Source organism: Ascaphus truei, chromosome 5 (assembly GCF_040206685.1).
Source record: "Ascaphus truei isolate aAscTru1 chromosome 5, aAscTru1.hap1, whole genome shotgun sequence".
Lineage (NCBI taxonomy): Eukaryota > Metazoa > Chordata > Amphibia > Anura > Ascaphidae > Ascaphus > Ascaphus truei.
In genome coordinates, this window is record NC_134487.1 from 70,234,857 (window position 1) to 70,258,464 (window position 23,608).

The window sequence follows — 23,608 nt, forward strand, 5'->3', positions numbered from 1 at the left end:
ATATACCCCCACAGGTCCTGATGAATCTGTGATAGATGACTGAGTCTTCCCCTAATGCAGGGCCCGCAATATCTGAGTCACCAGTACCATGTGAATCCCCTAAGGTGGAAGTAGACATCATACCTCCGGCGTTAGCCTCACATCCTAAGATAGAGACTAGACCCCCATGAGACTGACCTATGACTTACCGGGAGTTTCGACTGAAGTCCCTATGGTTAGTACTGTTCAATGGGTAGTACCCATGACTCTGGAAATAGGAGATGTTGGGGAATGCAGAATATTCTGGGGTAACAAGAATGCTATCTGTCAAAACTGTTTGAGTATCGGATCTACTGTACCTATAATGTTATGTACCTAGAGAGGAGGTAATTGTTAGATTAGATACATGTATTGTTGGTTTATCCTGGTTGATTGGGACATCACCATTTCAGCAGTGGGAGGATTTAACTCCCTGTGTCTGCTACCAGCACAGGACATGGCCCCTTTAAGAATTACATTTCACTGGACTATGTGACTGTGCTTAGTCAGTGGAATGACAGTTGGTGACAGTTGAAGAGGGAGAGAGGCTGGGGAGTTCTGCTGAGAGCTAATGGAGTGAGGTTATGTGCAGATCCCTCCTGTACAAAGGGATCTGCATGAGCCTCACATAGAGAGGGAGAAGAGGAACCCTGCAGAGAATAGTTTCTGTTATAAGCAGCAGCAGTAAGCAGCAGCATTAAGCAGAAGCAGACAGCAGCAGACAAAGCAACAGCCACAGCAATAGCAGCAGTCTGCAGACAGGCTCTTTGAGCAAAGTATCAGGGGATCATCAGTCTCCAGCCTAAGGAAACAGTGAGTAACTGCAAAGAGGATCCTCATCACCAATATACGTAAAAGTGGTACTGAAGCCTTTGCGTAACCGGCCTGTCACTGTACCACACTAACCACCATGAGCTCCAACGTTACGTGCTAGCATATATACCAGGACACAGGTGTAACAGGTTTTCCCCCACTCTCTGTGAGATTTCACTATTACACTGTGTTTTGTGCTGTTCACCTGCTGCCTCACTGAGTGTCCGCCGATGGAAGTGGGGACAAACAGGGCAGACTTTTTGGGCTCTTTCTCACTTCTTTATTCGGTGCAGCAACTCCATTCCCCACAGGCCCCAGCAGACATGGTGCAGTCCCTGCAGGAAAGCTCTCGGGTTCTCCCCCTGAATAACTCCACTCTCAGGAAGGAGTACATAAAATAGGAACAGTCTTTATTCTTCCAACTTCAGAACACAGTATACAACCGGTACACTCGGATGGTCCCTGGACTCAACCCAGGAGGCTTGAGGCCCCAGGGGTCTAGCCTCAGCTCCTCTCTTATTCCCTAGTGGAATAAGAGGTAGATGTCCCACTCCCCCAATGGAGGGGAAGGAAGGTGGCCAGAGCCCTGGCTCCACGCTTCCAACTCAGAGAACCACTATGTAGAGAACCAGAACTCCACTATAACTCTCTAAATTTAGGCTGTGCAGCCCCTTATGTATAGGTAATTAGTGATTAATGCGCTCTTGCACTGGATCTATTCATATAGATAATAACATGGACATAAGAGATTAGAATTAGTGAGATGAATAAAGATGTAAAGTCCTCTATTGGGGCCAGGTATTACCTGAAGATGAGGCTGTTTGTAAAGCCAAGTGGAAAGAAAGAATCCCTATTGTGTGGCACTAAGGAGAGTACATCCTAATTAAAACTTATACTTTTATTATAAACTGATTAAAAATAAACTGTTTGGGGAAACCACATACAAAGAACAAACCAAAAAATATTAAAAGACGGAGAGGTGTGGTAGGGTGTTTAATGAGGGTTTTTTATATATATATATATATATATATATATATATATATATATATATATATGTTCCTCTTAAACCTTAATAAACCCTAGAATCTGGGTAGTCTCTGTGTCAAAAAAATGTAATGACAATATATCTCCAAACCCCTGGTAGCAGTGGAATATAAGCAACTAGATGCAGACTGTAAGGTGTAACGCAAGGCTGCACATGATAGTAGCTGGAATGAAGCAGCCACAAGCACCTTAAGCATTTACAGGAAGCTGCATGTAATTAGGCTGTAGCGTATAGCAGGTGTACAGAAACCCCTTATAACTATGGGGTATAGGCAGTTTAAACGCAGGCTTGTGTTTAGTGATGGCTGAAAATGAAACAGCTATAACCGTTTTGGGCATCACAAAGCTGCATCTAGACAGTCCTTAGCAGATATAGAGATATAGGAGATTACCCTAGGGTCTGAGTGCTGTTGCTGCCCACGAACGCAGTCTCCGAAGCACTCAGACAAACTTGTAACACACACCTCACCGATGAGCCGACGTCACGTAATGGTGACGTCAGACGTACCCTTCGTACGTTTCACCGTAACTGGCTTCATCAGGGGCGGGTTCCAGGTGGCTTTGGTATATTTTTATTGGTTTGTGTTGCCGTAGCAACGGATTGTTGGTCTCATCTTATTGGTCACTAATGGGAGCCAATCGTGAAGCTCGTGTTGATGACACCCCACCCCCCCCCCCCCGAGAGGAGGGAGTTGAAGGAACGTAAGTATTCCTTCCGATTGGCTAAAAGTGTCAGCCTATAATAGGCTCACAAGTTAGTGACGCTCCCTCTATCTGCTAAGGACTGTCTAGATGCAGCTTTGTGATGCCCAAAACGTTTATAGCTGTTTCATTTTCAGCCATCACTAAACACAAGCCTGCGTTTAAACTGCCTATACCCCATAGTTATAAGGGGTTTCTGTACACCTGCTATACGCTACAGCCTAATTACATGCAGCTTCCTGTAAATGCTTAAGGTGCTTGTGGCTGCTTCATTCCAGCTACTATCATGTGCAGCCTTGCGTTACACCTTACAGTCTGCATCTAGTTGCTTATATTCCACTGCTACCAGGGATTTGGAGATATATTGTCATTACATTTTTTTGACACAGAGACTACCCAGATTCTAGGGTTTATTAAGGTTTAAGAGGAACATATATATATATATATATATATATATATATATATATATATATATATATATATATATATATATATATATATATATATATATATATATATATATATATATATATATGTTCCTCTTAAACCTTAATAAACCCTCATTAAACACCCTACCACACCTCTCCGTCTTTTAATATTTTTTGGTTTGTTCTTTGTATGTGGTTTCCCCAAACAGTTTATTTTTAATCAGTTTATAATAAAAGTATAAGTTTTAATTAGGGTGTACTCTCCTTAGTGCCACACAATAGGGATTCTTTCTTTCCACTTGTCATTATCACATTCCCTGTGAGCACCACCCTTCAATCCACTGTTTGGTTTTCCTTTCCCTCCTAGTGCTTGAGCAGAGTTACCTCTGCAATCTTCATTTACTTGCAGATCCCCTTGTTTGCTACTGTTTGTAAAGCCCCTATATATTCCTCATGGGTATGGTCCCTGGACTCACAGCATAGCATAAATCAGTAGGAATTCAAGAGTACTCACATACTGTCCAAATCCAAATGTCCCAAATGGCGTGCAGCACAGTGGAATATTTGCTTCAGTGTAAATGGGGAGAACTGGCGCACAGCCTATGAGTGGGTCACCAAGAGATAAGATGAAGAATAATCCTTTATTGATCCATAAAAAACAACGAAGGAGAGCACCACCTACGCGTTTCGTGTATGGGAATACACTTTATCAAGGAGTGTATCAGCCCCTTATGTACCCAGGGGGAAGGTCCTAGGTCTGAGCCCCTGATTGGACAGAACACAGACTCAAAGCCCACCCCCCCTGTCACTCAAGGGAGCTGATTACTGCAGGGGAAAACCTGTATTAACCCTAACACTGCCTGCACTGGTACCAGAGTTTATGTGTTAGGCAGGGTAGATTAGTAGCCAAGAGGATACATGGCTACACACTCCCCCTGGTGGAATCTCCGCTGAGATCAAATTTATACACCATCTTAAATTTGGATAAATGGAACAAGGCATAACAATTGATGACATAACAGTTGATAGCATACATTTTATTACAATGAGGTATGTCAGATCCCTCCCATAACATGGAGAATCCTTACCCCCTTTTCAATAATAATGTTTCAGGTCAGGCTTCTTAACTAACCTGTCCTCTTGGTCAGGGACGATAACAGAGTACACCCTCTTGGGACACCGCTCAGGAATATATTCTACCCGGACCAGGTAGATATTTCTCCCTACCCTCCAGACTCGCATTAGATGACAAATCTTCTCTTTGTTGTAATACCTAGAGTAACTGCGCTTGGATGCTAAGAACTCTCTGATGGCATGTGGCGATGGAGGGGTTAATCAGGCCATTAATATAGGTATTCTACCCAACTGATTAACCCCAACTCGCATTTGCAGTGAAGGGGTTAAAAGTATATGCATTACCCTGATGTATTTGCCCCTGTTCCAGCCTTCTTGTCCCCATTTTACAGCCTGTTCCCTGCCTGCAGTATAAGAATGCATACAAACTGTAGTATTCGTTTTTAGGCACAAGATGTCGTTGTGAGCGCTGAACCAAGCGCTGAGTGGAGAAGCGTGGCTGTGTATGGGAGGTCTGCTTTGTAGAATGGGTATCCATTTCTAAGCCCTAGTCCTCGTAACCGCAAGGTCAGTTGAATAAGTGGTTTGCGGTTAGCTCTGAAGTGGTTTTTTGACAGAATGTATCCATGCCTTGTTAGCTCACGTAACTTGAAAGGAGGAAAGTCTATTGCTATGGGAAATTGGTCAATTGATGTGAGAACTAGGTGAACTTAGAATCTGACAAGAGAGCCTTTCAATTAATCGGGCTAACTTGCGAACGGAAACAGCTAGCACTCTAATTTTTGGAGTGCAAGTCCAATAAAGAAGCCAACCACACACATATAAAATTTACAGTAGTGACACCCCCAGAACATACTGTTTTACTAAAGTGTAAAATACTGTGAGTTTTAAAATGTACAGGCAGGAACATTTTTTTCTGTAAGCTCGGGAAAAATCCTTTAGTATGGAAACAAGCTAAGGGTGAATGAGCTGAGGGTATTTTCCTCCCTACACTTCAAAGAACCCCTGCTAAGTGGGAGACTCTGTGTCTAGTGAAGTGCAGGATGAAAAGCCTCAGAGATTCTAAGTGTGAAAATGGCTGGGAAGTTGCTGTGTGCCAGATCACGGAACTCAGCATGAGCCATTGACACCTTGGGACCAAACCCTAGAGTGAGGGTTGCCAAGTTAAGGGTGGACCCCCGGTATGTTAAGCGCATAGGAGTCAGGTTGACACATGCTCTTTACAAACCGGAAAGCTCTTATTGCGCCGGTCTGCAAACTTTGGGCAAATCGGGGATTGGTGGGTTAAATGTTCCCACGGAGGGGATTGGGCATGCATGTTAGAGGTAGGTCTGTGAACCCTATAAACCTGCCCATAGAGCTATCCCCTGGGTGATTCATGACATATCCAAACTTTGCACAGGATTCTGTTCAAGTACAGCGGTAGTGGTTCCCGGACGCAAGGGGTTAACAACATCGGAAAAATGGATTTACCCCTAATTCAGGAATTCGTTAGCCCTGGTGACTCCTGAACGAATTCTAATGAACAAGAACGAAATTCCTTCATTTGACGGAGATATTAGATCGGCAACTTGCGATCTAGCCAAACGGACTTTAAATCAGAAACTGCATTTCTTGCGCTTTCGTTCAAAGGACAATTTATTTTGTTTCCCCACCCCAGTAAGTGTTGTATTAAGTATTCTGTGGTTGTCATGTGTTTGTCTATCAAGGAAATAAATGACAAATTATTTTACCCTCCTTGTTGTGTTCAATCGAGAATCCCAAAAATATAAAAGTGTTAATAAGGATTGGGCTACCGTGACATGGCATCCCTCAACCACTCCTCTCTGTTGGACTCTATTATCCTCATGATGGCCTCAGGGACAAAGGGCCTCATGCAGTAAGCCCCGATAAAATCTCTTCGGTAAGTGTGGTGGATAGGCCTTTTTATTGGCGATTTGCCCTCGCAGTATTCAGTAAGGGCCGAATCCATGCCGATCCCTGCCAAATCACTGCGAAAGCAAAACTGCCTATGAGCCTGTGCCGATACAGCCTGGCTCCCGATAAGCCTTCCGATAGGCCTTTTGTGCCGATAGATGTTTGCAGCAGAGAGAGACAAGCCGCTCCCTCAGCGCAAACATCGGCAAAATAAAAAGTATTTATAAACAACTTTTACTGATAGTGTACATGTGCAGGGGGTCTCCGGAGCTGAACCGCATTAGTTTCAGGTACGGGGACCCCCTGCTTCCCGAGATACAGGCCCCTTTATGAGGTGCCGGTATCCCTCTGCATTCAAAGGTCCTGATCACGTGACCGTGGAATGTAAAGAAAGCAGAGGGATACCGGCACCCCCTAAAGGGGCCTGTATCTCGGGAAGCAGGGGGTCCCCGGACCTAAAACCAAAGCGCTTCAGCTCCGGAGATCCTCTGCACATCTACACTATGAATAAAACACATATATACATAAACACTCGTTCCTTACCTTTTCGGCTATGTGCTACGGTAACGAAGCAGCATGAATGTATTTTTAATAATATTGTGCGGAAGCAGGGGGTCCCCTGAGCTGAACCGCGTTGCTTTGTGGACCAGGGACCCCCTGCTTCCCGAGTTACAGGCCCCGGTATGTGTCATCGGGTGGCAGTGTCGCCGCCATCTTTATTGCACCCCATTCGCGCCGTGTCCACTATAAATATAGTGGCGACACTGGCACCGGTGCCCCAAACCTGGGCCTGTAACTCGGGAAGCAGGGGGTCTCTGAGCCATAAATCAATGCGGTTCAGCTCAGGTGACCCCCTGCTTCCGCACAATATTATTAAAAATACATAAATGCTGCTTCATTACCATAGCTGATAGCCGCTAAGGCAATGAAGGGGTTAAGGCAGAATAGCATGTTTATTGGGGACATTTGCCCCCAATAAACATAGCAATAAACAACATACATAATACATAAACTTGAAATACATGAAATACATAAACAGCAATAAATACATTAAATACATATAGTACTCACCACCCATGTCCGGCTGCCACGATGAAGGCCATCCTCATCTTTATCCTGCCTATGCCCCTCCGCTGCTGCAAAACAGACACAAGAATGAAAACATCCAATGTAATGTCCCCTAACCCCTTAATCACCATAGCGGTTATTAACCGCTACAGTCATTAAGGGGTTAACCCACCCTCACCCACCACTCGGGACGCCTACGTACCCTCCCACACCAACCCCCCACCACATGAGGCCTAGCCACCCTCACCCACTACCCACAAGGGAGGCCTACCCACATACCGTTGGGGACCCCCCCCCACCCCCAGTACCCACAATAAAAACAATACAATGACACATAATAAACATCATTATATTTATTAAATACATTACCCACCCCCTGTGCCCCCCAATAAATACAAGATGTATCCTTTTACATACAGGGTTCATAACGCAGCCCCACGCGAGTCCCCGGTGGGCTGGCGGGGCACCTGACAGACCTACAGGGTACCAGCAGCCCTTTTCAAACAAGTTCTGGAGGCCTGCTGGTGGGTCCCGCCAGCACCATGGCCCCCAGGTGGTCTCCTTGTGGCACCGTGGGCCACAATTGGGTCCCCACGGTAGGCCCAAGGATGTCTGGGAGCCCCGGGTCAGACCCACAGGTGTCTGCGGGGCCTCGGGTGGTTCCCACGGGGGTCTGGGGAACTCACGAGTGCTCACTACGGGTCTGCGGTGCCTCCACAGAAGTGGGACCACACATCTTCATCCCCGCACCTATGGGTCGGCGGTGCCCCCACAGATGTGAGGCCACCGCTTCATCCCCGCAGACTACGGGTCCACGGTGCCCCCACAGATGTGAGGCCACCGCTTCATCCCCGCATGTGTCACCCGTGGAACCACCAGCCTGATACCCGTGAGATACCCGAGGAGACCCACAGGTGGTCTCCAGAGGTCCCACGCAGAACCACGGAACAAACCCTGAATGTAAAACAAATAAACCTGGCCTATACATTCAATACATACACCCCCCCCCCCAACACCTACAGTACAATAATGTGCAAAATAACTATTATCCAGATAGGGATAATAGATTATTTGCCCATTATTAAAAACATTAACTAGCATATTCAAATAAATAAAGTACTACTGACCTCATCAATAAGAAGTCTCCGTCGCCAGCAACATCCTTGTCTTGCCCACAAAATACATAGCCAAAACAAAGCCAATACATTGCAATTACATTCAGATATCAATTAACCCCTTAAACACCTTTTCGGATAATAACAGCAAAGGTAATTAAGGGGTTAAGCCACACTGGCCCGATACCCACCCTTCACCCATGAATTTGTACATTGGCTTCATCATGCAAATATATAGTTATACGTTACCATTAACTATATAAATATATATAGTTATACGTTACCGTTCCAAGGATTGGTAAACAAGAGACAGCACTCAAAGTTGAAAATCAAAGTGTATTAGTGAAAGCAAAAATACATCCAGAAACCCAACGTTTCGGTCCTACAGAATGGGACCTTCCTCAGGGGGATACCCTCAGGGAGATATATATCTCTCTCTCTCTCTCTGTATATATATATATATATATATATATATATATATATGAACAACAAGAAAAGAAAGCGCCCGATCCTATTGCAGCAAGAAAAAATACAATTTAATAAAAATGAATAAAACCAACAAATGCGAACTCACAAACACAGGATAAATAAAAGCATATAATGAGTATACTCATTCGCCAACCGCCCACGATGTGCCTTGGATGGCGCGCCCTCTCTCTGTCTAGGTTTTCTCAGCTCTTCTGAACCGACATCCAGCAGGGGATACAGGAAACAGCTCACCACAATGTGACCCGGAAGTCCTCCACAATGTTAGTGTATTCCGGATGTGAGGTCTGCAGTCCGTGACCCCGCGATGCAGGGGTTGATCAGAGAAGTCTCTCTGCACTCCCAAAGGCAGTCCGTAATGAGGTGGGCAGTGAGGATAGATTAGAATTGTGTATCACAGTGTGACAGCAGCTGAAAAACGCTCTTCCCTACGCTTTTCTTCACATAAAGTGATTTCATCAGGGGATATCTGACCAGTCTACGTCAGAACATATTTATAGTGATGAGTCAATCAACCACTTGGTAGCTAATTGGTATAAACACATGTGTGATGACAATTAAAGGAACAAACATTAATTGAAGACAATGAGTGTCCTGTTCGTAGTGCACAACACCTTGCAATATCAATTAGTTATATAATTAAAAATTGGCAGATCAATAATGTTATCAAATGCCTAAAACAAGTGTAAATATGTAGTATATATAAACAATATTGCATGAATATACTATTATGATAAAATTCATACAGGACTGCATTCAGTATATTTATGGGTGTGTGAGTACTAAGAAATAATCACCAAGTTATATATACACCCAATAATGATTAATGATAACTCAATTGGATATCCCTATTAGTGGGAATACTTGCAGCCCTGAATGTTCTCATCTATGTCAGATTGTTGAATGCACAAATAAAACAATGATGTGTTCTTATTTAGAATCCTAATTGTCTGGGCTCCCTAACTAACCTGTGTCGGTATATATGGGACCTCAGACATGGGCTAATAGGATCTATAGCATGATAATTAATGAATATTTGTTTAGAAGAAATGAATGACCTGGAGGAAATGATTGGGGATGTGGATGTAAATCAATTATTGGATAGTTGAAGGATTATATAAATGTATATATGAGTGAACTGAGGCGATAAACTTTGACCTCTGTATGTGAGTCTAATATATTGTTATATTGGAGAACTCATGGATGAATTAGTTATATAGGATTGGCAAAGAACCAGGAGAACTGCAGACTGGAACCTTGTATCCCACAGTCACCTGTATATCAAAATGGGAAGCAAATGCATCACAGCACCTGTGTCTCCACTGGCCAAGGAAAATAAAGAAGTGAATAAATGATAAAGGGTTATGTGAATATTGAATAAAATGAGTGTGTTATAAGTGATACTTAAACGTGATTAAAATCTTCATTATGCTTGTTTGTGACTACTTAAATGGAATAAACCTATACGAATATATGAGTGTATTTCTAATGTGCGTGCTTAATAGTCAATGTCTAGTGTATATATTAAAAATCTAATTAATCTAACTATTTATGATAGGAATCATTAACCAATATGATTGTGAATGACTAATACTTAATGTGTCTATAATGTTTAAATCATGAAGAACTGAATGACCAAAAGGACACTCCCTGAGACAGATATGGAGGGAACATGACAAGCATGTTCAGACCCAGACCTCCACTTCAAGATCTTATAGGAATATACCCTCAGATTACTGTAGTTATATCAATGCAGTCATTTAACCCAGATGGACTAAGTGTATTTAAAACATAAATCCAATATGTTTCACGAAGGTTTAGGCTTTTGTGTCTGTCACCACTTAATAAAGTGGATTTTATATGTTCTATCCCCAGTATTCTGAGTGTTGCTGGGTCTTTGTTGTGTTTTAATGAGTAGTGACGTGACAGACTATGAGTTTGTAGCCCATGGATTATGTTTCTACGATGTTCTAAGAACCTAGTACTCAGGGCTCTTGCTGTACGTCCAATGTATTGTAGCCCACATGGGCATATGATGGCATAAACCACAAAACTGGTTAGACAATTGATATGACCCAGAATCGAATGGGTAGATCCATTGGAAGCAGAAATGATGGAATTGGATGTTTTTAGATGTTTGCATGTAATACACCTACTTCGTTTGCACTGAAAATTACCATTCTTTTGATTTTTACTTTCACAGATGACTGATGTATTTTTTAGTCTAGTAGGTGCTAGAATGGATTTTATGTTCCTAGCTTTTTTAAAAACCACTGGTGGCCTATTAGGTAATTTGTTTCCAATTATTGGATCGTTCTGCAGTATGTTCCAATGGGAATTTAATATGGATTTTATTTTGGAAAATGAGTTGTTATATTGGGTTATAAATGAAGGTATCTCAAATGTTCCTAATTTACTATCCACTATTTGACCCCTATCAAATTTGGATTTACTCTTTTGTAATAAATCCAATCTATTTAGTGTCCCTACCTGTTGATATGTGTCCATGATTATACTCTTGTCATATCCTTTGTTAATAAATTTATTGTCTAGAATATCCCCCTGGGTCAGGTAATCCGAGTCTAGAGAACAATTTCTCCGGACCCTTAGAAACTGACCACGGGGGATATTCTCAAGCCATTTGCCATAATGATTGCTGTTATTATGAATATATCCATTGGCGGATACCTTTTTGAAAAATGTTTTCGTGAGGATATTATTCATATGATCTATACTGAATTCCAAATCTAAAAAGGTGATAAGGGACCTATTCATTTCAAAGGTGAATGTCAACCCCATGGTGTTATTATTGAATTTAGAAAGAATATCCATTAGATCCTGTTCTTGACCATCCCATATGAATATTAGGTCGTCAATGAAACGCCCATAGAACACGAGTCCCGCCCGCAGCCTGGCATTATCCCACACATGGATACTCTCCCACAGACCCATGTATAGGTTTGCGTAGCTGGGGGCAAATCTCGTGCCCATGGCCGTTCCACAGACTTGGAGATAATATTGGTCTTCGAACAGGAAATAATTGTGTTCTAGAATGAATCGTATCGCCCTTACAATGAATTCCCTTTGTAGAAGTTCCAGTTTAGTATCAGTCTCTAAGAATGTGTGAATGGCCTGTATACCTTTCTCATGGTCAATACACGTGTAAAGAGATGATACATCACACGTGGCCCATATATATGTCGACTTCCAGGGGATGTTGGAAATGAGGTCAATGACGTGCAGCGAGTCCCTGATGTGTGACCTCAATTCTGCCACAATTGGTTGTAAATAATAATCCACATATTGGGACACGCTGGACGTCATTGACTCCACACCCGATACTATGGGCCTTCCTGGGGGTGCTTTGAGATTCTTATGAATTTTAGGTATGTGGTAAAAAACCGGAGTCCGTGGATGACGTTTAAATAGGAAATCAAATTCTGATCTACTAATTACATTTTGTGCCTGGGCATCTAACAATAGTGCCTTTAGCAGTGTTTGGAATTCAATTAAAGGATCCTCTTTTAACTTAATATAGAAAGTTTCATTGTCTAGTTGACGTTTGGCTTCAAATATGTATGTATCCCTATTTTGCAAGACTATTCCACCCCCTTTGTCTGCCTGTCTGATAATTACATTTTTATTTTTACTTAATTCGTCCAAAGCTTGTTGTTCGTTTGGAAGTAGATTTTTACGTTTTAATGTAGGTGTATCTTCACAGAGTGTTTCAATTTAATGCAATTTAATTCCTGTGTGTTGCATAAGAGCCATGGCATCTCAGATATCCATACAGTCACAACTTCTGGTGGAACAAACATCAACCAATATAAACCCAGAAGTCACGGACACACAAACTGAGTTAGATTTCAATCTATTTACTCAACATTCCGCACATATTCCAGATACATTGTCGGTCTCGGCAATTGAAGAGTCCATGGTAGAAACTGTTCCTCAGATCTTACATTCCCCCTTTGTCGCAAGATCCACCTTTTTTCCTTACTTGTCTAAAGGAGGATTCATAGACACATTTTACACTCTAGTCTTACGTGACTTTGAAACACTCTGTGAAGATACACCTACATTAAAACGTAAAAATCTACATCCAAACGCACAACAAGCTTTGGACGAATTAAGTAAAAATAAAAATGTAGTTATCAGACAGGCAGACAAAGGGGGTGGAATAGTCTTGCAAAATAGGGATACATACATATTTGAAGCCACACGTCAACTAGACCAGGGGGGCGCAAACTTTTTTCCCTGCGCCCCCCTGACGGCTGTCCCCTCGCTCCCGCGCCCCCCCCCCAACCCCAACTTACCCGCGCTCCGGCGTAATGACGTCACGTTGCCATAGCAACGTGACGTCACATGACCTCGCAGCGTCATTTTGACGCCGCGTTGCCATGGCGCCGCAGGGAGGAAGCCGCGGGAGCCACGGTAAGTTAGGTTTACAGAGGCCCTGCAGCTCCCCCGGCACTTAATTTAAGTGCCTTCGGGAAGCGCGCGGGGCCTCTGTAAACCCCGCGCCCCCCGTCGGCAGTGTCGCGCCCCCCCTGGGGGTCGCGCCCCACAGTTTGCGCACCGCTGAACTAGACAATGAAACTTTCTATATTAAGTTAAAAGAGGATCCTTTAATTGAATTCCAAACACTGCTAAAGGCACTATTGTTAGATGCCCAGGCACAAAATGTAATTAGTAGATCAGAATTTGATTTCCTATTTAAACGTCATCCACGGACTCCGGTTTTTTACCACATACCTAAAATTCATAAGAATCTCAAAGCACCCCCAGGAAGGCCCATAGTATCGGGTGTGGAGTCAATGACGTCCAGCGTGTCCCAATATGTGGATTATTATTTACAACCAATTGTGGCAGAATTGAGGTCACACATCAGGGACTCGCTGCACGTCATTGACCTCATTTCCAACATCCCCTGGAAGTCGACATATATATGGGCCACGTGTGATGTATCATCTCTTTACACGTGTATTGACCATGAGAAAGGTATACAGGCCATTCACACATTCTTAGAGACTGATACTAAACTGGAACTTCTACAAAGGGAATTCATTGTAAGGGCGATACGATTCATTCTAGAACACAATTATTTCCTGTTCGAAGACCAATATTATCTCCAAGTCTGTGGAACGGCCATGGGCACGAGATTTGCCCCCAGCTACGCAAACCTATACATGGGTCTGTGGGAGAGTATCCATGTGTGGGATAATGCCAGGCTGCGGGCGGGACTCGTGTTCTATGGTCGTTTCATTGACGACCTAATATTCATATGGGATGGTCAAGAACAGGATCTAATGGATATTCTTTCTAAATTCAATAATAACACCATGGGGTTGACATTCACCTTTGAAATGAATAGGTCCCTTATCACCTTTTTAGATTTGGAATTCAGTATAGATCATATGAATAATATCCTCACGAAAACATTTTTCAAAAAGGTATCCGCCAATGGATATATTCATAATAACAGCAATCATTATGGCAAATGGCTTGAGAATATCCCCCGTGGTCAGTTTCTAAGGGTCCGGAGAAATTGTTCTCTAGACTCGGATTACCTGACCCAGGGGGATATTCTAGACAATAAATTTATTAACAAAGGATATGACAAGAGTATAATCATGGACACATATCAACAGGTAGGGACACTAAATAGATTGGATTTATTACAAAAGAGTAAATCCAAATTTGATAGGGGTCAAATAGTGGATAGTAAATTAGGAACATTTGAGATACCTTCATTTATAACCCAATATAACAACTCATTTTCCAAAATAAAATCCATATTAAATTCCCATTGGAACATACTGCAGAACGATCCAATAATTGGAAACAAATTACCTAATAGGCCACCAGTGGTTTTTAAAAAAGCTAGGAACATAAAATCCATTCTAGCACCTACTAGACTAAAAAATACATCAGTCATCTGTGAAAGTAAAAATCAAAAGAATGGTAATTTTCAGTGCAAACGAAGTAGGTGTATTACATGCAAACATCTAAAAACATCCAATTCCATCATTTCTGCTTCCAATGGATCTACCCATTCGATTCTGGGTCATATCAATTGTCTAACCAGTTTTGTGGTTTATGCCATCATATGCCCATGTGGGCTACAATACATTGGCCGTACAGCAAGAGCCCTGAGTACTAGGTTCTGAGAACATCGTAGAAACATAATCCATGGGCTACAAACTCATAGTCTGTCACGTCACTACTCATTAAAACACAACAAAGACCCAGCAACACTCAGAATACTGGGGATAGAACATATAAAATCCACTTTATTAAGTGGTGACAGACACAAAAGCCTAAACCTTCGTGAAACATATTAGATTTATGTTTTAAATACACTTAGTCCATCTGGGTTAAATGACTGCATTGATATAAGTACAGTAATCTGAGGGTATATTCCTATAAGATCTTGAAGTGGAGGTTTGGGTCTGAACATGCTGGTCACGGACTGCAGACCTCACATCCGGAATACACTAACATTGTGGAGGACTTCCGGGTCACATTGTGGTGAGCTGTTTCCTGTATCCCCTGCTGGATGTCGGTTCAGAAGAGCTGAGAAAACCTAGACAGAGAGAGGGCGCGCCATCCAAGGCACATCGTGGGTGGTTGGCGAATGAGTATACTCATTATATGCTTTTATTTATCCTGTGTTTGTGAGTTCGCATTTGTTGGTTTTATTCATTTTTATTAAATTGTATTTTTTCTTGCTGCACTAGGATCGGGCGCTTTCTTTTCTTGTTGTTCACAGATTTCTGGGAGTTCGTTGGTCCTTGATGAGAGCAGCCAGATCCTAGCATGGACCCTTGGTTTGGTTGATATATTTTTATATTTTTCATATTTTTTCATTTTTATTTTTATTTTTGACACACTTAGTGTCATTTTTTTTGTATTTTTCCATTCATCATTATTTAGTATCATCCAGGAGGGATTCATTAGTGCAGTAGTCATAACCACCAACACATGCTATTTTTTTATATTTGTATTGTTCACTGGCATATATTTGTGTTCACAGCAGCTTTTTAAACATTGGCACTCAGCATTTTATTATAACATATTGCATGTATTTTTATTAGTGTGAGTCAATCATCCATATTATTGTTGCATTCACCCTTGCCATTCACCTTTGCTATATCCACTTAATACAATCAATTGGTAATCAGTCTGAGTTTACACCTGAGGAGCGCAGTCTATTCTTTGTTTCATATATATATATATATATATATATATATATATATATATATATATATATACAGAGAGAGAGAGAGAGAGAGAGAGAGAGAGAGAGAGATATACACACACACACATGATGAACCAATATACAAATAATTGTAGAAGGGTTATCAAACATGCTGTACTTAAAATAACAATTCTCCATAAAGACACACTACAATAAAATTAATTTCCTTTCATAATCCTAACTGAACTTACAATCACAATCATCAAATGCCAATCAAATACCTCTAATGCAAATCAACACATTGCATTTACATTGTATATATGATGCATACAATCTATGCAGCATATACATTCTGCAAATGAATGTTAACAATAACATTGCAAGCAAAATACAAATACCTCCAAACAAGTATACTATTTTATCCAATCCAGTAAACATAAATCAATTACCATGCATTAATGACATCCCTAAACAATTTACATTCCATCCCTAACAATTAAACAATTGAAAAATTCAAGCCTTTAACATAACAATTTAGCCTGAGAAAAAATATATGTACCAACAAGAATACAAAATTGAAAACCAAGGCAAACCCTGAGCACCATACAATATCAACAATTATGTCTATCTAATTTTAAAATACTTTAAACACACAATAAAGCATAGCAGCATAGACAAATTAATTTAAAACACATCAAATCAAGCTTTTAAAACAACATCATTTCTTACCCTGTATGTATATATCTCTCTAGACATACATACATACATATATACAGTGGCAAGAAATGATATACCACAAAAAAAAATACACATGTTAAAAAAGCTTATAAAAAAATTAACAAGTTAAATAAAATACATTTCTTTAGTTCACTTACCATTACTTGCCCCCACCGACTCCCGTTGAACTGGTTACTCATGTAGAAAACCACCAGGCACAGGAACCCATAAAATAAAAAACCATAAATAAATAAACATTAAACTAAAAATCCAAATCAATCCACGGGTCTTCTATTTGTAATCCATCTTCATCTGTATTTTTCTTTCTTCTATCTTCTTTCGGGGTCTTCTTCCCGTCTTCGGCCACGCCCTGGCCTTCTTCTTCTGTAGGAGGTCCTTCCTCCTCGGCGGCTGGCTTCAAAATGAGACGACATAGGCTTTCAAAGGCCTGTGACGTCACATTTTCGTCATGGTTCCCACGGCCTTGATTGGGCCGTGAAAACCATGTGTTTTGGCCAAGAAAAAAAAAATTATGACGTCACTTAAAGGCAATTTCCAGAGTTGAGGGTGACTGTTTAGATGGCAAGGGGAGGGAGGGCAAGGGGAGGGAGGCATAACAAGGGAAAGGAGGAGGTAGAGCAAAAACATGCATATAAATTAGGCAATTGTAAATGGCATACTGGTTAAATATTAATATTCATCTGTATATATATATATTTGCATGATGAAGCCAATGTACAAATTCATGGGTGAAGGGTGGGTATCGGGCCAGTGTGGCTTAACCCCTTAATTACCTTTGCAGTTATTATCCGATAAGGTGTTTAAGGGGTTAATTGATATCTGAATGTAATTGCAATGTATTGGCTTTGTTTTGGCTATGTATTTTGTGGGCAAGTCAAGGATGTTGCTGGCGACGGAGACTTCTTATTGATGAGGTCAGTAGTACTTTATTTATTTGAATATGCTAGTTAATGTTTTTAATAATGGGCAAATAATCTATTATCCCTATCTGGATAATAGTTATTTTGCACATTATTGTACTGTAGGTGTTGGGGGGGGGGTGTATGTATTGAATGTATAGGCCAGGTTTATTTGTTTTACATTCAGGGTTTGTTCCGTGGTTCTGTGTGGGACCTCTGGAGACCACCTGTGGGTCTCCTCGGGTATCTCACGGGTATCAGGCTGGTGGTTCCACGGGTGACACATGCGGGGATGAAGCGGTGGCCTCACATCTGTGGGGGCACCGTGGACCCGTAGTCTGCGGGGATGAAGCGGTGGCCTCACATCTGTGGGGGCACCGCCGACCCATAGGTGAGGGGATGAAGATGTGTGGTCCCACTTCTGTGGGGGCACCTCGGACCCATAGTGAGCACTCGTGAGTTCACCAGACACCCGTGGGAACCACCGGAGGCCCCGCAGACATCTGTGGGTCTGACCCGGGGCTCCCAGACATCCTTGGGCCTACCGTGGGGCCCAATTGTGGCCCACGGTGCAACAAGGAGACCACCTGGGGGCCATGGTGCTGGCGGGACCCACCAGCAGGCCTCCAGAACCTGTTTGAAAAGGGCTGCTGGTAACCTGTAGGTCTGTCAGGTGCCTCGCCAGCCCACCGGGGACTCACGTGGGGCTGCGTTATGAACCCTGTATGTAAAAGGATCAATCTTGTATTTATGGGGGGGCACAGGGGGTGGGTAATGTATTTAATAAATATAATGATGTTTATTATGTGTCATTGTATTGTTTTTATTGTGGGTACTGGGGGTGGGGGGGTGTCCCCAACGGTATGTGGGTAAGCCTCCCTTGTGGGTAGTGGGTGAGGGTGGTTAGGCCTCACGGGGTGGGGGGTTAGTGTGGGAGGGTATGTAGGTGTCCCGAGTGGTGGGTGAGGGTGGGTTAACCCCTAAATGACTGTAGCGGCTAATAACCGCTATGGTGATTAAGGGGTTAGGGGACATTACTTTGGATGTTTTCATTCATGTGTCTGTTTTGCAGCAGCGCAGGGGGCATTGTCAGGATGAAGATGAGGATGGCCTTCATCGTGGCAGCCAGACATGGGTGGTGAATACTATATATATTTAATGTATTTATTGCTGTTTATGTATTTAAAATGGGCACATTCACTATTATCCCTTTGTGGATAATAGTAATTGTGGCCATTACTATACTGTATGTGTTGAGGGGGGGGGGTTATTTCTTTATAAGTATGTATGTGTTTAGACATTAATTTGGGGGGGCACATAATTGGTACTGCAGGCCTGCGGGTAACACCCGCGGGCCCCTGCCGGCCTATAGTATCATTGATGTGCATATATGTGTATGTTAGGGGTTGTTGGGGTTATATATATATATTTATTTATTTATTTATATAGAGATATTTATTTATTTATTTATATTTATTTATTTATTGTGGGACTGGTGTGTGTGATTATTTTTTATTGTGGGTAGTGGGGGTGGGTGAAGGGGGTATTAGCCCCAACGGCGGTTGTTTAGGGCTTGCGGGTGGGTAGCGGGAGGGCTTAACCCCTTCATGACCATAGCGGTATTAACTGCTATGGTCGTGAAGGGGTTAAGTGCACCCGCAACCCCCCCGCAAGCCCTAATCTCACACCCAGGGACAAATACCCCCTTCACCCACCCCCGCTACCCACAATAAACCTGGCACGGTGGGTTAACCCCTTCATTGCCTTAGCGGTTAGCCGCTAAGGTAATGAAGTGGGCTGTACATGCATTTTTCCTGCCTCGGATGCATGCCAGGGGGCTCCGGTGCGGTTATCAGCTCCGGAGCCCCCCGGTATCAGTCACAGGCAGGAAAAAGGCCTGATTTTTTCTAAGTGTCGCCCTTGCCGATGCTTCTCCTCCAGCAAGCTGCCAACTTTAGTTGGCGTGCTGGATTCCCGATAAACTCTCCAATCTAGAGTGCCGATCAGCACCGAAGAGCTGATCGGGGCTACCTGAATTCAGCCGGGTTCAAAAAGTGCCGATCAGTGGCTTATCGGCAGCCGGATGCCGATAATTTTTTATCGGGAAGAAATGTTGCCGATAATTCCCACTTATCAGCGCTTACTGAATCGGGAGGGCAAAAAATGGCGAAAAAATGCCGAAAAAGCCTTATCAGGGCTTACTGCATGAGGCCCATAGTCATACTCATGTGACTGACAGTACCTTTGCGATAAGCCCGGCTGAATTTGGTTAATTTATGGCCACAGGCCTGGCCCGGTAGCACCCAAAATAGTGGCTCATGAGAGAGTTTTTCCTGATAGGTTAGGATCAAGACGGTTGGTTGTATCAACCCTAGTTTAATTTCCCTATCTCTTTTTCTAAGGGCCTCCACTGTCTTTTCCGCAGAGAATTCTCCTTCCTCTCACGAGTGATCCACTATGTCCCCGCTAAACAGTAAGAACTGTGTCCATATGATGGACATACCTTGAAACATTGGGTCCCACCATGACAATACCTTCCTCCCATTAGCATTACACTCAGACATATTAGATTCAGAGGTTGCTCTAGACAGTGTCCCTGACCTGTCCGACCTTTCTGACCCTTCTTTGCAGAAAACCAGGTACTCATCCATCCCTCCCCCAGCAGGATCACCATCAAACTCACCCCAATTTCTCCAGCCCTGGGAAACTTGAGCTACCCCATGTTTGTCCTGGGTAAGAAGCCTTGGGCTCCTCAATGTCTCTGTGGGTATCAGTGTTGGCCTGTCTACCACGGTCTGTTACTGCTAACACCTTCTGTGTTTCAGGGTCCATATGGGCCTTGCGCTCCTGGCCCATGGCTCGATCATGGTGCCGCTGCAATAAAGGATCAATTGGGGAATAAGAGGTAGATGTCCCACACTCCTAATGGAGGGGAAGGAAGGTGGCCAGAGCCCTGTCTCCACGCATCCAACTCAGAGAACAACTCTGTAGAGAACCAGAACTCCACTACAACTCTCTAAATTTAGGCTGGCAGCCCCTTATGTACCCAGGGGGGAAGGTCCTAGGTCTGAGCCCCTGATTTTTGCAGAACTCAGACCCTAAGCCCACCCCCCCTTTCACTCAAGAGAGCTGCTTACTACAGGGGAAAACCCGGATTAACCCTAACACTGCCTGCACTGGTACCAGGGCTTATGTGTTAGGCAGGGTAGATTAGTTGCCAAGAGGATACATGGTCTACACAAGGTTTCAGGGGTAATATAAGACTCTCCAATACCTAGGATTGTGCTGCACTAAGGATGTACTATAAGTGTAACAATGGTACTGTGGTTATCCTCAACCAGCGAAGTTCGCTGTGAGGGTTTAAGAGTTGTGTTTATACCTTGTCTATTGTTCAAAAAATTGTTGTAATTACCCTAGTTTCGTGCCCGGTTTGTCTAACATATGAACACATGCTCAGCTAGTAAATACACGCAGCACTAACTGGGAGTAGAACTCAGGCCCCGCATCAGCAAGAAGCAAATTAGTCTGAGGTAGTTAACGGAGGGGTTACATGTAAATTTTCTTTCAAAAAACAAGAAAACACCACAGGCCAGATAATTGATTTGATTTGTGATTTTATTTACAATTTTTAGATTTTTGTTTTAATTTTTTTTTACTTTTGTCACATAATGAGCTAGCACGATTTACATATTTTTTAGTTGCCAGGATCCTGAACCACATTAATTGATTATCAGAGAAAATGCTACTGGAAAGAGCTACGTGACATTTTAAATGAAATCAGGGCTCTTTCTCATTGTTCACTGTTGAAAGCTTATGATAAACATGGAATGTCTCCTTCATATGTTAATTTCTATAAATGGCTCAATGCTTTACGTTTTATTCTTTACACTTTCATGTCAATTGAATTTCTTTATGTGCTCGAATCCTTGCTGTGGTGCTGATTGGTTACAGTATACCAGTCATAATCAACAATGAATTTTTTTCCCCTTAATAATTACAATAAGGAGTTCTCCTTCATAATTAGTGTGTTCCCCCGTGGAGAAATGACAACGTGCAGATGCCAAACCACAATACGAGCTCTGATATGATACATTTGAAACTTACCTCAACAAATGCATTTCTGTTTTTCAAATCAAGTTTGTAGAAATACTTTGGCATTGTAATGTAATTCTTGACAGGGGCAAGGTAAATTCATCATGCTAATTTGAAATGTTTCTGGCAGGTGTCTACTCTGTAACAATCAAACAATGGTGTACAGTAGTATTCAAAAAACATACTGCTGCAGATAAAAAAATAATCTATGTAATACTTTATTTATGATAGATCAAAATGTATCATCAAATGAAAGCATATATAAAGCATATGAAAGCAAAATAAATGGAGAAAACTTTGTGCATATTTTCTGCCTGTTAACAAATAATGGAGAAGGCTGGGAAATACTCTGTCTATTCAGAAATATATGTCGCTTTATAAAGAGCCAACTTTCTGTATGAAGATATGCCAGAAATTGTACATAAAAATACTGCAGATAATTACAGTAATTCAGAAAAGTTTTACAAACAAAAATCTAACTGCTCATATACAGATTCAGGGCACATCCACAATACAAATGATGACATTTTGATGTCACTTTTGAGCTTCCTGCTTTCCCCAGGATTTTTCAAACATTCTTCGACAGCTGTATCATTCTTTTGGGCTCTTCAGCTTCATCTGGTTGATCATTGTAAACATAGCATATAAACAAGCTGTATACAAAAACAATATTTTTTTTAGTAGGTAAAAGTGTCAAAAACACTTTGATATATTTTAAGATTTTTTTACAGTGATATTAATGTACTGAACTAAAAAAAAAAAAAAAAAACAGCATAAATGGTATTCATTATTATTTATGTACCTAATGTTTTTGTTAAGTTTGTGATCATCTATATATTCCCCCACCAATCCCCACAACAAATTGCACAGCCGGATTCGTTCTAAAAATATAGCATTTAATTTAGTAAGAAAAATTATTCATTATTTTGAAGGTGCGAAACTGCAGGTCACCAGAAGTTAATTTTGAACTGAAACAAAACAAAAGGACCAACATCAACAATTCTTTTTTATTTGTTGGTACGAGAAATAGTTTTTCACTGAGCAAAGGGGTCACTAGAAATAGCAGCAATACTTCCATTTCTTTCATAATAAATAACAATATCACTTATGAGCACATTCATGTCCCAGATAGGTCTGCAACTCTGCTTTTCACCATTATCGCTTAGTACAGGGATGCGCAAACTGAGGGGCACACGATTTTCTGGGGGCACGGTGCTTAAAGAGGATCTGTGCTCTTCCCCAAAGCATTTAAATTAAATGTCGGGGATCACGCACAAGGCCCCTAAGTTCCCTTACCTTGTCTCCGGCAGCTTCTGGCCATGTTGCCATGGCAGCATGACATCCCATGATGTCATAATGTCAGAACACGGAGATAACGGGGGTGCGAGCAGGGGGGAGAGCAGGCAGAGGAAAAAGTTTGTCCACCCCAGGCTTTGTATACCATACAGTGCTTCCACTGCAGCCAGGGTTTCTGGGAAATGACATGGAAATGAGCACACAATGTCACATTTTACTTGACAATGTGTGTTCATTTGCATGTCATATCCCAGAATCCCAGGCTGCAGTGGAAACACTGTTTTGCTTGTATTTTTTAGCTGCCCCAGATAGCTTGTGTAAAGGTATTTCTGAACCGGCCTGACCCACCCAATCTCACATTGGCCCCTGTGGTCTAACCGGCCCCCATTACAGTGTGGTAGTGTCTGGTGGTGCACCTGTTGGCAACAGGACTCCTGAGTCTCCCGCATGATGGTGTGTGGGGAGGACCCGTCCAGACAGGCAGCTGAGGTAGTGTGCTGAGTCTCACCTAGTTCCAGTGCAGCGCCTCCACCTCATCAGGGTCCCTGCGTCCGCATGGGGATGATCCTGTTGAGGAACTCCTCCGTGGTGCTCCTCTCTGTACATTCACTCCACACATGTACACGAGAGGGTTTGTGAATGAGAACATCTTTATTGGTTGATGTGGGCTAGCTGCCCCTCGCAGTATATTCTTAGCCACTCATTCTGCAGTCAGTG

At 42.3% G+C, this 23,608-nt stretch overlaps 1 long non-coding RNA gene across 1 annotated transcript in view; it reads left to right on the forward strand.

Moving 5' to 3' along the window:
• Positions 1 to 562: 562 nt before the first annotated feature.
• Positions 563 to 23,608, forward strand: part of LOC142494388 (uncharacterized) — a 45,270-nt gene continuing 22,224 nt past the window's right edge. Inside the window, exons 1-2 of the long non-coding RNA XR_012801408.1 lie at positions 563 to 831; positions 4,527 to 4,646. This is a non-coding gene — a long non-coding RNA (uncharacterized LOC142494388). The remainder of the gene's footprint in view (positions 832 to 4,526; positions 4,647 to 23,608) is intronic.